The sequence below is a fragment of the Lutra lutra genome, chromosome 11 (genome assembly GCF_902655055.1).
Source record: "Lutra lutra chromosome 11, mLutLut1.2, whole genome shotgun sequence".
Classification (NCBI taxonomy): Eukaryota; Metazoa; Chordata; class Mammalia; order Carnivora; family Mustelidae; genus Lutra; species Lutra lutra.
This window is the reverse complement of record NC_062288.1, coordinates 105,330,752-105,344,997: the sequence shown is the minus strand read 5'-3', so window position 1 is coordinate 105,344,997 and position 14,246 is coordinate 105,330,752. Positions and strand designations below refer to the sequence as shown.

At 51.8% G+C, this 14,246-nt stretch overlaps 1 protein-coding gene across 1 annotated transcript in view; it reads right to left on the bottom strand.

Moving 5' to 3' along the window:
- The window catches only part of DPP6 (dipeptidyl peptidase like 6), a 650,194-nt gene that overhangs the window by 400,800 nt on the left and 235,148 nt on the right, over positions 1–14,246 (bottom strand).

Genomic DNA, 14,246 nt, shown 5'->3' with positions numbered 1-14,246 from the left:
AACAAACAGTTTTATCCAAGGCTAGGGATTATCTGTCAGAACCTTTTCATTTAATACACAACCGTTCAGATTTTTAAAACCCCAGATCAGAAGTTTGTAGCCTGTGAGTGCGTACTCGACCCCAGCCAAGACCAGGAGGACAACGCCAGCCTCAGAAAGTGCCCTCTGTACTCAGGCTTGAACAGGAAGAATGATTTAAATTCTCTGGGTTTGGTCAAAGGCAACAATCTGACAGCAAGTAACATTCCCAGGATAGTCTGTGTGGTGGGGATAAAGGACACCGTGACAGTCCTCCCTGAGACCGGCAGGTTTTCAGTTAGTTGAAATCCCAGGGTCGACATTTAAGGTGCACCACTTCCCTGTATCCCCAAGAGACATCTGTTGTTTTGCATGAAAATAAATGACTCATGAGGCATGGTGACACAGTTGCAGGCTTCACAGTGACCTTCCAGCATGGCTGGGTGGGAACTCAGTGCTCTGAGTGATAGGACCGATGACATGGGCAGCTCGGGTGCGACGCCTCTTGGGGACCCTAAGGACACAGGATGTTTCCAGTTAGAAGCGAGCGAGGGAACATCTGCAGGTAGATATGAAATGCTGGGAGTCCTCTGCTTTGTCTCTCCTCAGGGTGTGAAGCCCCGACTGGTCTTGCCTTTACCCTGAGAACTTCAGACGCTCTTGGGAGAAGCGTGAGACATACTTTATTTGCAGTTAGTTTCACCAGTTGGTAAATAGGAAATGTATGGGGAATTCTGACTCTCATCTGCGGCGAACTGACCTATGTGTCAGGGCATGGGGAGGAAGGTTTTTTGACCTCTCGGAGAAGAGAGCTTGGTGACACAGATGTGTAATGGAGAGAAGCAGCCCTCCCCACTCCCAGATCAAAGTGTTCCTGTTGCAATTCAAAGTATGTCTCTTGCGGCGCCTGGGTGGCTCAGTCGGTTAAGCGTCTGCCTTCAGCTCAGGTCATGATCCCAGGGTCCTGGGATGGAGGCCCCCAACGGGCTCCCTGCTCAGTGGACAGCCTGCTTCTCCCTCTCCCTCTGCCTTTCCCCCCTCTGTTCATGCGCTCTCTCTCTCTCTCTTTCTGTATCAAATAAATTTTTAAAAAAATCTCTTAAAAAAATATGTCTCTTTTAACGCATGGAAATTTCCTATGACATGAGAAGATGTTCTGCGTGAAAAGAAATGAGGGACAGAGAAAGTGGACAGTCGGGATCGGTTTAGTGATCAGAATGTCTTTCTTCCCCCAACAGCTGGGATGGCAGGAAAAGCATGGGCAGGACCCTCAGAGACCCTGACTTAGGGCCTCCTGAGAGGGGCTCATGGAGGAGATCTTGGCTGGCACGGCCCACTGTGGGCGCATACTGTGGCGACGACATGGGAAGCCGAGCACAGGTGGGTCGGTGGGGCAGGAGGAGGAAGAGCAAAGCCCGAGCAGCTCGGGAGAGGGTGACAAGTCCCAACACTAAGAACAGGGAGACCCAGACCCGCCTCTGCCAGCACCCCTCGGGGCATCACCCGAACCAAAGCAGGAGGACTGGCAAGTGGCTGTCTGGGAAGACTTCTCCTCCACGTTTCTTTAGATGCCAAGTATGAAGCCCTGGAAACCTACTCTTTTATTTAATCCCTGCAACAGCCCTTTGAGGATATCACTCATCTTTCCCAGATGAGAAAAGGGAGACCCAGAGGAGCCGCATAACCCGTGGAGGTTGGGCATCTCCTATACCACGAAGCTGGGGTCCCACCTGAGTCCTTTACCTGTACCCCATGCTAGACAGCGGGGACAGCTCTCATTTTAAAACCTTCCACTTGTAGGAAATTAACTGAAGGCATTTACATCTCAGTAACTCCAAGCGTTACTGAGAGAAGGTAGCGAACAGGTGGGAGGTGGATGGGGGACATGCAGAGCAGCGAGGGCTGTGAGGGGGTCACAGTAATGTAAATGCCTGGGGTGCAGGGAGAAGCGGACATGGGACCGAGGACGGAGTAACGCATGGCACTGTCACCATCACTCCAGGAGACACACAAGATCTTGCCTTCACGCAGTGGGAAGCCCTAGTGCCCTTCCACTCGGCGTGGCCGTTCAAAGCTGTTGCGTGTGAGCCATTTATGTTCCCTCTGCTCTGAAGCAAACAGACCCTAGTCATTCTCAACAAAGCTGGACACTCTGGTCACAGCCCCGTTGAATGCAGGTGAGCTCTGAAACACATCGAAGCCAGCCCCCTGACGCCCTTGGCCCATGTTAGTTTCTTTAGGAGGCGAATGACCGGCTAGCCTACCTTACGCACGGGGCTCACTCCAACGCCTGGCTTACCCTCCCACCCGACGGGGGCTGTCTGCCACCTCGGCACCAGCATCGTCCCGGCTGCGGTGCTGCCTTCAAGTTATGAGAAGCGGACGGTAATGGTACCACCATCTGGCATCTCACATGTGGGTGGAAAGACACGGTCCAACTCGTTTATGGCTCCTTAAATCAGAACAATCACCATGCGGTTCCTGAAGATTGGAAGGTCTGGGAGCTGCTGAGTGCTCCCATCAGTTTCTGGGTAAGAAACACTGACTGTCCTACCAACTCCCAGATCACCACTGGTTTGCCTTCAGGAGGGGAGTCCCTAAAGGAATGAATCTGCCCACAGCTTCCAAAGACCCTCCTCTGGGGCCATCGCGGGGGGTCAGAGTCCCTTTCTTCTCCCTAGAATGTGGCATGAGCACCAGAACGGCACCAAAACGTTCTCCTTAAGTTCTGAAGTGACTTCCTCTCTAACTCAGCAACTGTTCTTGGGAATTTTTATCACAGAAGGCTCTGGGAAGAGCCAGCCACTTCGGCAAGGCCTACGATGACTGGGATATGGAAATGAATGCGATTAAATGCCATTAGGAGGAAAAAATTAAACACACGCATCTCACGATGAAACATAGGGAACGGGAAACTGAGTAGGAAACGGGGGCGTCTGCTTCAACGTGATACTGTTGCTTCCAGGAAAAAAAAAAGGCGTCACATCTGCCCTTTGGTAGGAGCTGAGAAGACAAGAAGTCTGTCGTGATCTGGGTCAATGCTGTCTGTCCATACTACTCTCCTCAGGCTTTTTTTCATCATGCCTTTGAAAAGAGAGTTGTAGAAAGGCACCTCTGATTGTGGGTTTCACTTCTGGAACCTGAATGAATGGAGTACTCACAGTGACTCATTTCCATGGTCTCCTCCGTCACCACCTCCTCCTTCTGGCTCAGTCTCCAAACTTGGAGAGGACGACAGAGCCAGAGAGCCTCCCCCTGAGTGGGTGTGGGCATCCTGACACAAAGCGAAACACGCACAGACTCATGTCTGCCTTGTAACACCTTCCCGCTGCCTAACCCCATTATTTCAAAACGTTACTTAACACATTTTTGGTGTTTTCTAAATACCAAGAAGAGGATAGAGCCATTATCAGAATTTAAATGGAATAATATGGGGGACCTGGGTGGCTCAGTGAGTTAAAGCCTCTGCCTTCGGCTCAGGTCATGATCCCAGGGTCCTGGGATCGAGTCCCACATCGGGCTCTCTGCTCAATGGGGAGCCTGCTTCCTCCTCTCTCTCTCTGCCTGCCTCTCTGCCTACTTGTGATCTCTGTCAAATAAATAAATAAAATCTTTTTAAAAAAATAAATGGAATAATATTTAAGTGTGATTTATTACTAGTGATGAGAGCTTAAAAAAGAGTGTCTACGCTCACAGCCACGAATTCATCCATGAGAGGATGCAGTCTAGGATTCTACTACAAGAAATGGAAAGAAGTCCGAACACTATAAAGAAAGGAAAACGCTGCCTGAAAAACCGTGAGCACGAACCCTCCGCCACCGAGGGCAGAAGCCCCATTTCTGCAGTGGACGTGGGCTGAACGCCGGATTTCAGACCCACATCCGCCACTTCCTACTACCTACGAGTCCACAGGCAAGACAGCCGACTGCCGAGCTTCGCCTCCCAGTGGGGAGGTGGGTCTCCTAACCGTAACAGAGAGGACTGCCGCATTCACTGAGACACTGCACGTAAAATGCCTCGTGAACTACCCGACGCCTCCCGCACGGGAAATGCGGGTCAGCAGTGACCCACACCTCTATATGCAACACCGAGGAAATAAAGGAAGATGTCATTTAAAAGATGGTTTTAAACCAAGGAGCCATAGGACAGCAGTCTGGCTACTAGTTAAAAAGACAAGAAAATATACCCCTTTAAAACCAGAGGGACAGGGGCACCTGGGTGGCTCAGCTGGTTAAGCTGCTGCTGCCTTCAGCTCAGGTCATGATTCCAGGGTCCTGGGATCGAGTCCCACATCAGGCTCCCTGCTCAGCAGAGAGCCTGCCTCTCTCTTTAATAAAAACAAAACAAAACAAAACAAAACAAAAAACAAAACAAAAAAAAACCAGAGGGACAAATTATTCACCATCGCTGGTGAACAGGCAACCCGAAGGGAGGTCAAGACAATTAAGGACCTTCCGGCAAGACAGCTGATGACGGTACAACAAAAGCTGGAAAAGGGACAGGACCGAACAGCCCCAGACGGGCCTCTGGGGCTGAGCTGCCTGGCAGGGGTCCGGGATTCTTGATTCATCCCGTTGCTAAGCGGGTCACACGTCACGGTAGTTCGCAGAAGACACATCATAGCCATTCCAGAGTGTTAATTGCTGTCCCATTAAAGGCATCGGGACTTTGTTGCGGCTCTCTATCTAAAATAAATTAAAATCTACAGTATGTCCTTTTAGAACCACCACATCCAGCATGTGATCGTTGCATATCAATCTTGAACAGCTAAGCTGGCTCCGAAGAGACTCTGACGTTGCGTTCGGCACGGTCAACCGCGCGAAACGGCGGACTGCATCATGGCAGGGCGATCATAACAGGCGCATCCCAAGGAGGTTGAAACATACCTCTTTTGCACAAAACACGGGCTGGTTCTGTTTCAGCTTACCAAACGTTATGTTCCTAATCTACTGAGATGAAAACAGAAGCTCTTGGGTCGAAACAAGCACACATCAAAGGAGGACTGGAGTTGAGATCACGTATTCAGTTTACTTGTCTGGGAAACGATTGCTGAATCCCAGTGGACTGTCCTGCAGAACGTGTCTGTGACAATGGGAACTTGCGGGAAGTGAGGTTTCCCTGTCCTGTGGGCTCTTTATGAATGGCCACTGGGTGCCCTCCATTCGTGCTGAGAGCTCGAAACCCCCTCCCGCTGGGACAGGCTGCCGGCAATGCCCTCTTCCCCACTCCGCATCCCCACCGGCGCAACGACGGTGTGAAAACCAAAGCAGGCTGCACCCCGGCTCTGCCGTCCCGCCCACGCCGCCTGTCCTCACAGCCTCCTTCCTTTCCCCGGGCTTATGAATTAGCGGCATTTTCAATGCACAACACGTGCTTCTGAACAGCATCTCAAAGATGGAAAGGCAGCAGAGTCTTTTATTAAGTCACATTTTAGTACAGTCTATACGTGTTCACTGCTTTGGCACTGACCACCTGGGACCGACCCCCCCACAGCCCAACCATCAGGCACTTTATGTAAAAGGAAACAAATCATCTGGCCAGTCCCTGCCCAGTCTGGTGCGAGCTTAGAAATCTGGAATTTAAATAGCAACTTTGGACGTTTCATCACCACGGGGGGACAGGTTGGCCCCAGTCCCCTCTAGAACAGTGAGGCCGGGCCCGGGAAGAGAAAGCGATGGATGGATGGTGGGTGGAGGAAGCCGGGCAGTACCGCCGTGGCAAGAGGCCCCCAGTGTTTGCTTTCAGGTCATGTTCAGGAGGAAAAACAGGCGAGTGTGAGAGGGGGAGAGGCACCGTCGCTGAGGAAGTGTCAAAGGGGACATTGTGCGCACAACGTGGCTGTCCCGCTAGGTTCAATGGGCGGTCTGTTTGTCAAAGAGCCTCGACATTCGCAAGGAGGTTGATGGTGCGGGAATGCCATGGTCCCACTCTCAGGTGGTAAAGGAAGAGGTAACAGGGCAAGTCCGAGCATCCCCCCTGCCAAAGGCTATCTGGGAGGACGGGCATGGACGTTCGCGCCGGCCGGACTCGGACAAGTTCACGGCTGCTTCTCGCCCCTTTTCGTTTCTTCCCTGCGCTTGAATCATTCAGATCCTGCGTCTGCCGCGTTCACTTCCTGCAGCACGCGTGGATTTTAAATTTCTCTGAATCGTGGGTGACTTCTAAGATTTTCGGAGATCACTTCTTCTGGAAGCGTCACTCTCCTACAGACCTCTTCGGGATAGGGTCCCGAAGTCCCTCAGACAAAGCAGCCCTCACCTGCCGGAGAGGTGCCTTCAGATCCTGTCACGGGGCTCGGGGACAGCGAGATGGCCCGAGGGAGGCTGGTCAGGCCGGATAGAGAGCCACACTAGGAGTGCGAGTTTGTCAAAGCAAAGCCCTGCATCTACAGCCCTTTGGAAAATGTAAGCAACTTTGAATTTGTCACCCACCTCTGTCTGTAGCGTCTTGGCGAGGAATGTCACGTTTCGAAGGAGACAACTTGGATGCAGGATAAAAATAAGCACAGTGCTGCATGGAAACTATCCGTCAGAGGCAAGACGGACAGGCACCTCGTAAGACGCGGAGACCGCAGAGCAGTCGTCCAGACGCACCTGCCCCGGCCAGGCTGACGCTGCGGGTCAAGGACAGGACAGGTGGACGGTCAGGATGGACCATCTCAGGGGCACCGAGCAACGGTCCCCAAACAACAAATCCTTCAGGGCAACAAACGCACCCACCAGACAGCTGGTGCTTAAAATTCTACCCCATCTGCTTCCTCCCTGAGCACCAGCCTTTGTCCCCAATGAAATGCAAACACTGGACATGGGGGACCTCCCCAGCCTTTAAGCCTGGCAGTGGGGGAGGTTTCACAGGATCCTTCCGTAAGCACAGGCCTTGGTGAGACCTGCTGGGCTGAGGAGGTGCATGGTGTGCGCCCGAGAGCTATCAGGACTCAGACATGATGGGCTGCTGCTGCGCCAACGGGACCTACTTCGGGACTAGACATGCAACTGGTGGCATGCGTGTGCCGTGGGCACAGCACCACACCAACATGGCTAGTTTTTAGGAGACGTTTTCTAAAAACTCGGATCCTGGGCATCTGAAGTGAAGAGTTGGCTCACCCTCCCTCCTTCCTTCCTTCTCCGTTACGCTACTGAACACTACTCTGTGACTTGCAATTCAAACTTCCACGGGTTTATTTGACCTTTACAACTGCAAAAAGAATAGGACCAAGGAGGTGCTGCGCAGACGCATGGGAACGCGGACTCTCCGGCCTGGGCCACCCGTGCAAACCGGGGTCCGACTTCCGGGCGAAAGAGGAACCAGTGACGTGGCTGCGGGGTTTGACGCCGCTCACAGCCAATTCTCCCTCCTCTGCCCCTTGCAGGAGTTAAGATCAGGTTCACCTTTGAAATGAGGAGACCTGAGGAATCAAGGAGTAGGAGTGATTCACTTTTCTATGCCCGGAATATTCTGGAAGGAGATCTGAGGTGCTCTGATATTTAAATGCTTCTTTTCTACCTGAGCCCACTTGGCCCCCACTCTGCACCCCCTGGACGTCCCTCCCCCCGGGGCCCAATAGCCGTCCTCCCTGCCTTCGGACGCCGCCTGCGGTGCAGACTTCCCGGGTGGAGGTGGCCTTCTCAGCGCCCATCAGTTCGAGTGGGCAGGGTGTGGGCCTTCTGCGGGGTGGCCTGCCCCTGCCCTCCCCACCCACTGTTTTCTGCGTCTCTACTCACGGTCCCCACCCCTCTCATCCCTCCCAGCCTCCACAGGGTGCTGTCACCCCACAACGCCTGGACAGCCTGGCATGCAGTGTGAATCACAGACGTTCCCTCCACCTAGAATCGTTCCGCAAAGTGTAGAGTGGGGCGCCATGGTCAATGGCTCTCGGAGACCTCGGCCAGTCCACAGCCTGGGGTAGGGGATGCGACAGGGTCCCCTGTGGTCAACAGCAGCAGCGGTGGTGGCAGCCGTGGCCGCTCCCTCCTGCCTCAGCATGACTGCGGCACCTGCACTTTTCCCACTCAAGTCACACTTGTCACTGAAGCAACACGGCTAAGCGCCCCCCCTCCCAGGCAGAACTGGAAAGGCGTCCAGCCCAGCGCTGCCATTCTGTCACCTTAGACAAGACACTCCCCATCGTCTGATGCAATCCCAACTTGCATCAAGGACAGCATTTTGAGATCCTTCCAGATCCATAAGCCCGTGCTGCTAGTGAGGCTCACAATGCCGGCTCTGTTGTATGGGCTGCGCATACCGGCTGCACCGGTCTGGACCCAAAACACCCCAGAACCACATTACGTTTCCTCCTATCCCACGGAGGACGTTACTGAAAACCATCACCAGTGCCAACCATATACACATCATTAACATTTCGATTGGTACTTTTCCGGCAAATACCTGTAGAATTCCAATTCAAAACACCAAACACAAAGGGTTTTCAGGAAGCCTGCGCTCCGGGAGGACAGCGCAGTCTCGGGAATGCCGTGCGGCAAACGGCACTCGGCCCCTTGCAACACCAGGTCACTGCACACGGGTTACGGTCTCCACCTCCCTTTCCTCAGCCTCCTGGACGGATTCTGCATTCTTGGTCCAGGACGGTAATTGTTTGCTAAGACGTGGAACGTTTCCCATCCCGGGCACTGCTCAGATGCTGAGTGTCACAGCTCACGGCGGTATCCGCACATTGTTTATAGGTTAATAATGTGTGGGTGTCCAACAAATCATCTTAATGGTCACTGACGCAACCCGTAATTGGAAAAGTATTGATATTTGTTCGGTGAAGTGATAAGTACTCCCAATGCAGGTGTGGGGCACTGGGAAATTCTTCTTTTTAAAGAAATACTTTCACTCGTTCTGCTGAATCAGCAGTGTAGGGAAGTAAGAGAAGTGTCTGTCTTGTATCCTGCATTTACTGGGAAAAGGCACAGCAGAAGCGTTACAATGAACACCCATTCTCACTAGTGCAATGAACGTGGTGATTTTAAATGACCAGCGTCTGAAATCATCAGCTTCTCTCCGCCAGCCTCTCCCTCACGTGGTTCTCTACCTTCCTTTCTGCATCACGGGTTCTTGGCTACTTTCTATGGTGAAGCACTGAAAACAATGAAATCATTTCCATCTCAAGAACAGGACGTACCAGGGTATGAAAGCTGAAGTAACAAATACAAGTTCCCAGAAACACCTTGAGGCAGAACTAAGCTTGGAGCGAGGGGAAGGGCTCCGTAGAATGATGTCTGTGGTTCCGTGGAACATGGCTGGCCATGGCAGCTGTCCCTGCGGCAGTTCCTCTGGACCCACCGCCCACCCCCACAACCGGATCCCAGCCGGCCTCTAGACCGAGGCAGCAGACACAAGATTTCCGTGGGACTCAGGGGCCCAAATCACACTAGTGACTAAAACACACACCTTCCAAAAAGCTGCAAAGAGGTGCCCCTGACATCCACTGCACCCTCACAGGAGCCCCTAGATCCCACTGTCCCAGCGGAGAATGACCCATGCCTCCGTCTCCATGAGGCTCCCTCCCCCCTCTCCCCATAACGCACACGTGTTCCCCAGTTTCCGCCCCGTTGTTTAACTGATGCAACGTCATCATTCAAGCTTCCTCACACGTGCCCGGACCGGCGTTCTTCTGAATGGCTCCCCGGGCTCCGGGGCGGGCTGGCAGGGTTCTCCTGTGACCACACTCAGGGGCCGGCCGGGCCGTCAGCCTGGTGAGCCTGGTGAGCTACAGGCGGGAGGGCGCGGGGCGGGAGCACAGGGGCGGCTCCGGAATCAGCCCCTGGGGATGGTCCACAGGCATCAGGTTCAGACACGGCTTGAACCACGCTGGACATGGGTTCTGACGGACCGTGTCCTCCACCTACACACCTGGACCAGCAGCAAATTCTTTTTTTGTTTCTTTTCTTCAGGGTGTCAACTTCCTTAGATGTACCGTCTTTAAAATGAGGAAAGTATCTGCTCTGGTCTGGAGGTTGCCAAGTGACCTTGGGGCTCTTCTCTTTGCCTCTAAATTGCAGGGCTTAATTCCATCTGCATTTGACAGAGGTTATAAAATACCGGAGCACACGTTCCTGATCCCAGGCTCCAGGGAGAGCCCAGGAAGAGCGTCCGAGGAACGTCAGCCACAGACCCTGCCCTCCCGGTTTCCCACCGCTCCACGTTTCCCACAGAATCGAGACACAAGGCGAGAAGGGTCTGAGCGCGCCTTGGGGCAGAGTGGACGTCGGCCACGACAAACAGGGGTTTGCAAACGTGTAAAATCCTACCTGCAAACAGCATCTCGCGGAAGGTCTCTGCAAGTCTGTGAAATAATTTCGTGCGTTATCGTCCCATCCCCCATTTCACAAACAATGAGTCACCGGAAAGCATTTGCAAAGGTGTAAAAAACACAACAGGAGAAACTGAATACCATTTATATTAACGCTTGGCGACCAAGCCTGGTAAAGATGGTTCTATTTCTCCGGCCTTTTTTCTAGGTCCTGCGTGTCGCATGACTTCAGTTACCTAAACGTGGGGCGAGGCCACCTTCCCATCAAAGACTTAAAATGAAGCTGCCTGACACGTGTGGCCGGCCAGACACGCCCCCTACTCGTTCCACAGTTCGTCACGGTCACTTCCGGCTGAGGGCTCCCTGTCCCCGGGATCCCTCCCACCCTGTGTGTCTCCTGCCCTCAAACACAGGGCCCAACGCTGTCCCTTTCCCCACATTCTTCACAGAGAGAAATGACGCCGTGGTGACACTTGGGGCGCATGTGTGATTATTCCTTCAGCTTAAACAACTAGAAACAGAATTCTGGTCGACGGCGTCTCAGCGGTCACTTGGTCAATGGGAAGTCTATTTCGGCGCAGATAGCTTCTGGTCGATGTCACCCGACTTCCTTTGAAGATACAGAGGCCCCCACCCCCGCGACGCCCACCGCCAACGCACAGAGCAGGTGCGGTGACCCGGATTCGGAGGATATGTCTCGGGTTACGGGTATTTCACTGCAGTCTCTAAGGAAGGAGGTGGAAATCATGGGTTAGCTTATTAGCAACTGCGGAAATGAAGCGACAGAGGCCCCTGAAAACAAAGCTCAGGACGAGAGACCTCAAGCCATCATTCAGCATTTTTGTGGCTTCCAAATTACGGGCAAAAAGACGGAGTGACATAGCGGGGACACGATTTTGTTGCTGTTGTGAAATAACACAGTATCTGGGTCTGCGTCTGGGCTTATTTTGACCGTACTGAATTATCTGTAAGTGATTTTAATGGGTCTTTCTCCATTTTCCATTCACCATTAACCCAGACTTGCCTCTCAACGCCTCGCCTAAATCCCACGTCCACTTTAACTCCGTACTCCTCATTTTCCTCTGCGTGATACTGCCATCTGGATTCAGGGGTGTCTGCCCCAGTGTCCCACGACAGGAACAGGTGGCAGCTACGATTACGGGTGCGGACATCACCTATCCTCTTGCCTCTGCCTCCCACTCCCCATCTTGGAACTTCCTGTCCTATGGAGTATGGCACAGGGGAGACATCCCTGGAAGACACGGAAGAATACCTAAGGTCCAAAAAAAGCGAGCGCTCGATACAGAATCTTTGATAATGGTTTCCTCTCTTTCCATCCCTCCCCTCCCTTTTTTTAACAAGTAACAAAACACACACTCTGCAAACTCAGCTGGTCCACATTTAAGATTCTCTCCCAAGATGAGATGCTGAAAACATACCCATGACCAGAGTATTTTAAACCAACACAGTGCACACCAGAATGACAGAGCCGAAATTGCTCCTCCTCGCTAAAAGTACTTCGTACTTGTCTGTTACGTTATAAAAACAATTTGGGAATATGTTATGGAAACGGCTTGCAGAAATGGGATTTCTAACTCCGACAGCTGATACTAAAGTTTCCTTCCTTCCTTTCCTGTTTTTCAACAGTTTGTCCGCCAGAGTGAGCACAGAAGAAAGGCTTCAGAGAAATTGTTACGAAATATGGTGTAGTTCCAGGGATGAGCAGTTACAATGACATAAAGTCAGATGTGCGATAAATGGACAAACATCAAATTGAGTGTTGTTTCAGATCCCAAATTCTTGAGTTTAAGGAGGCCATTTTGTCTCACTGACTCCCATTTTCACAATGATTTAAAACACTCCTCCTATCTGTGGCGCATCTTAAAGGAAAACTATCCGTTTCACCAATATTCTCTATAGCAAGCAACATACAGGCTATAGAGAGAAACCGACTTTCTCCCATTTGGGGGTAGCCGGTATCTGAAGACTTGTCAGAGAGAGAAAAATCAATGCTGTAAACCATCTAAATGCGGCCTGGAACTCAGCTTCCAAACTATATGAAGCATTAATCTCATCACCAGCTGCTCATGATTTAAGCACTCGAATTTTAGAAGGAAAACTGTCACTGCATTGCTGTACCGACAACACCAGTCTAGAGGTCTTCAAAGTCAAGAGTATTTTCCAGAAATTGATAGAAAATAAATGGTTTGTCTCACACATTAAAGACTGCCTACAAATCAAACATCAAAGTCCAACAACACTCAACTGAGGAAAAAAATACCAAGAAATAAGTATATTTCTTCACAGACTCAGACATGTCCTCTATCTCCAAATGGGATTATGTAATAGAAGATAGATTTCCCTCAAAGATGCTAGAAAATAAGGAAAAACAAATACACTTATAGCAGAACTATTAGAACAGCAAAGGGGAACACTGGCAATGATTAAACAGAGGGGTGGCGTGCTCCCCTCTAATGAGACAGGGCCCGGCTGCAGCCACATCCATCGTCGGCCCTCTGGAGTCAGCCATCTCCTCCTGCGGGGACAGGCCAGCTGCTCCAGAGACGTGCTGCCAGCCCCCGGCCACCGCTGTGCCGGGCCAGCACCCCAGACCAGACAAGCATCTCACTGCCAAGGCCAGGGTGGCTACTCTTCCCCACGCCGGCGCTGCCAACATGCTGCCACAGACACCGGGAGGGTGACGTGAGTGGGGAGAGGCCAAATGCACATTCCCAAAAATACACTGGACAGAAACAAATTATTCAGAGGACTTGACACCAGAAGACTTCCTTTTGCATCTTCCTGGAAAAACCAGAATCCCAAAATGTCTGCACGCTCTCTAAGCCTGCACCCAGGAGTAAGACATGGGGTACCTCGGGAGGGTTCAGATTCTGCTGGTCCCACAGCAGAGGCTCCTCTGTGAGGGTGGACAACTCACTCACAAGGCACACAGTGCGTGCACGCGCAGCATATGGGCACACAGTGTGCGTGCACGAGCAGCGTATGGGCACACGGTTTGTATGCATACGCGGCGTACGGGCACACAGGCAGGAGCTCACCGCTGAATCTCAGGACCCGCTGAATCTCAGGACCCGCTGAATCAAACTTGGCCTTCTGACAAAAACCTCCTGGTGATTTGCAAGCACTAACTTAAGACACAACAAAGAATGCATTTATTTTATTCTTGTGTTTTTCTCTAAGATTTTATCTAAATTCAATTAGTTAACATAGAGTATAGTATTTTTTTTAAAACATGTTTTAATTTATTTGTCAGAGAGAGAGCCCACAAGCAGGGGGAGTGGTAGGCACAGGGAGAAGCAGGCTCCCCGTGGAGCAAGGAGCCCGATGCGGGACTCAATCCCAGGACCCTAGAATCATGACCTGAGCTGAAAGCAAGCACTTAACCGACTGAGCCACCCAGGCATCCCTAGTACAGTGCGATTTTTAGGAGTAGACTCTAGGGACTCATCACTTACATCATAACATCCAGTGCTCATTGCACGTGCCCTCCCTAATGCCCGTTACCCTTTTAAGAACACATTTTTGATCCAGGACCCCTGAAAACAGACCGCATGACACAAACGCGGAAAACATGAAAGGCGGAATATATCTAGCCCATTCCCAGTAACCACTTGGGCAAGCGTGGGTATTTAGATACGCACACCATAATAAAAACATCCCGGATATTGCTAGGCACCTGTGCAATAACCCTATTTTGGAAAACTCAGAGTGTGTTTTCAGACCCTCAGAGAGTGGCTCTGCTCTTCAGCAGGCTATTACTTTCACCGTCACTCTCCATACTTAGCCACGCCTGCTGAGTGAATGACCATATCGTGTGTGGTCCTCTGTCCGTGTGAGGGATGAGAGTACCGAGCGCCGCGAGTGTGCTGGGACTGGGAGAGCTCTCAAGAACGGCAGGTGGAGGACCATCCGCCCTGGGGAGAGCTTCCAAAGCTGGATCCTCCTCATCCAG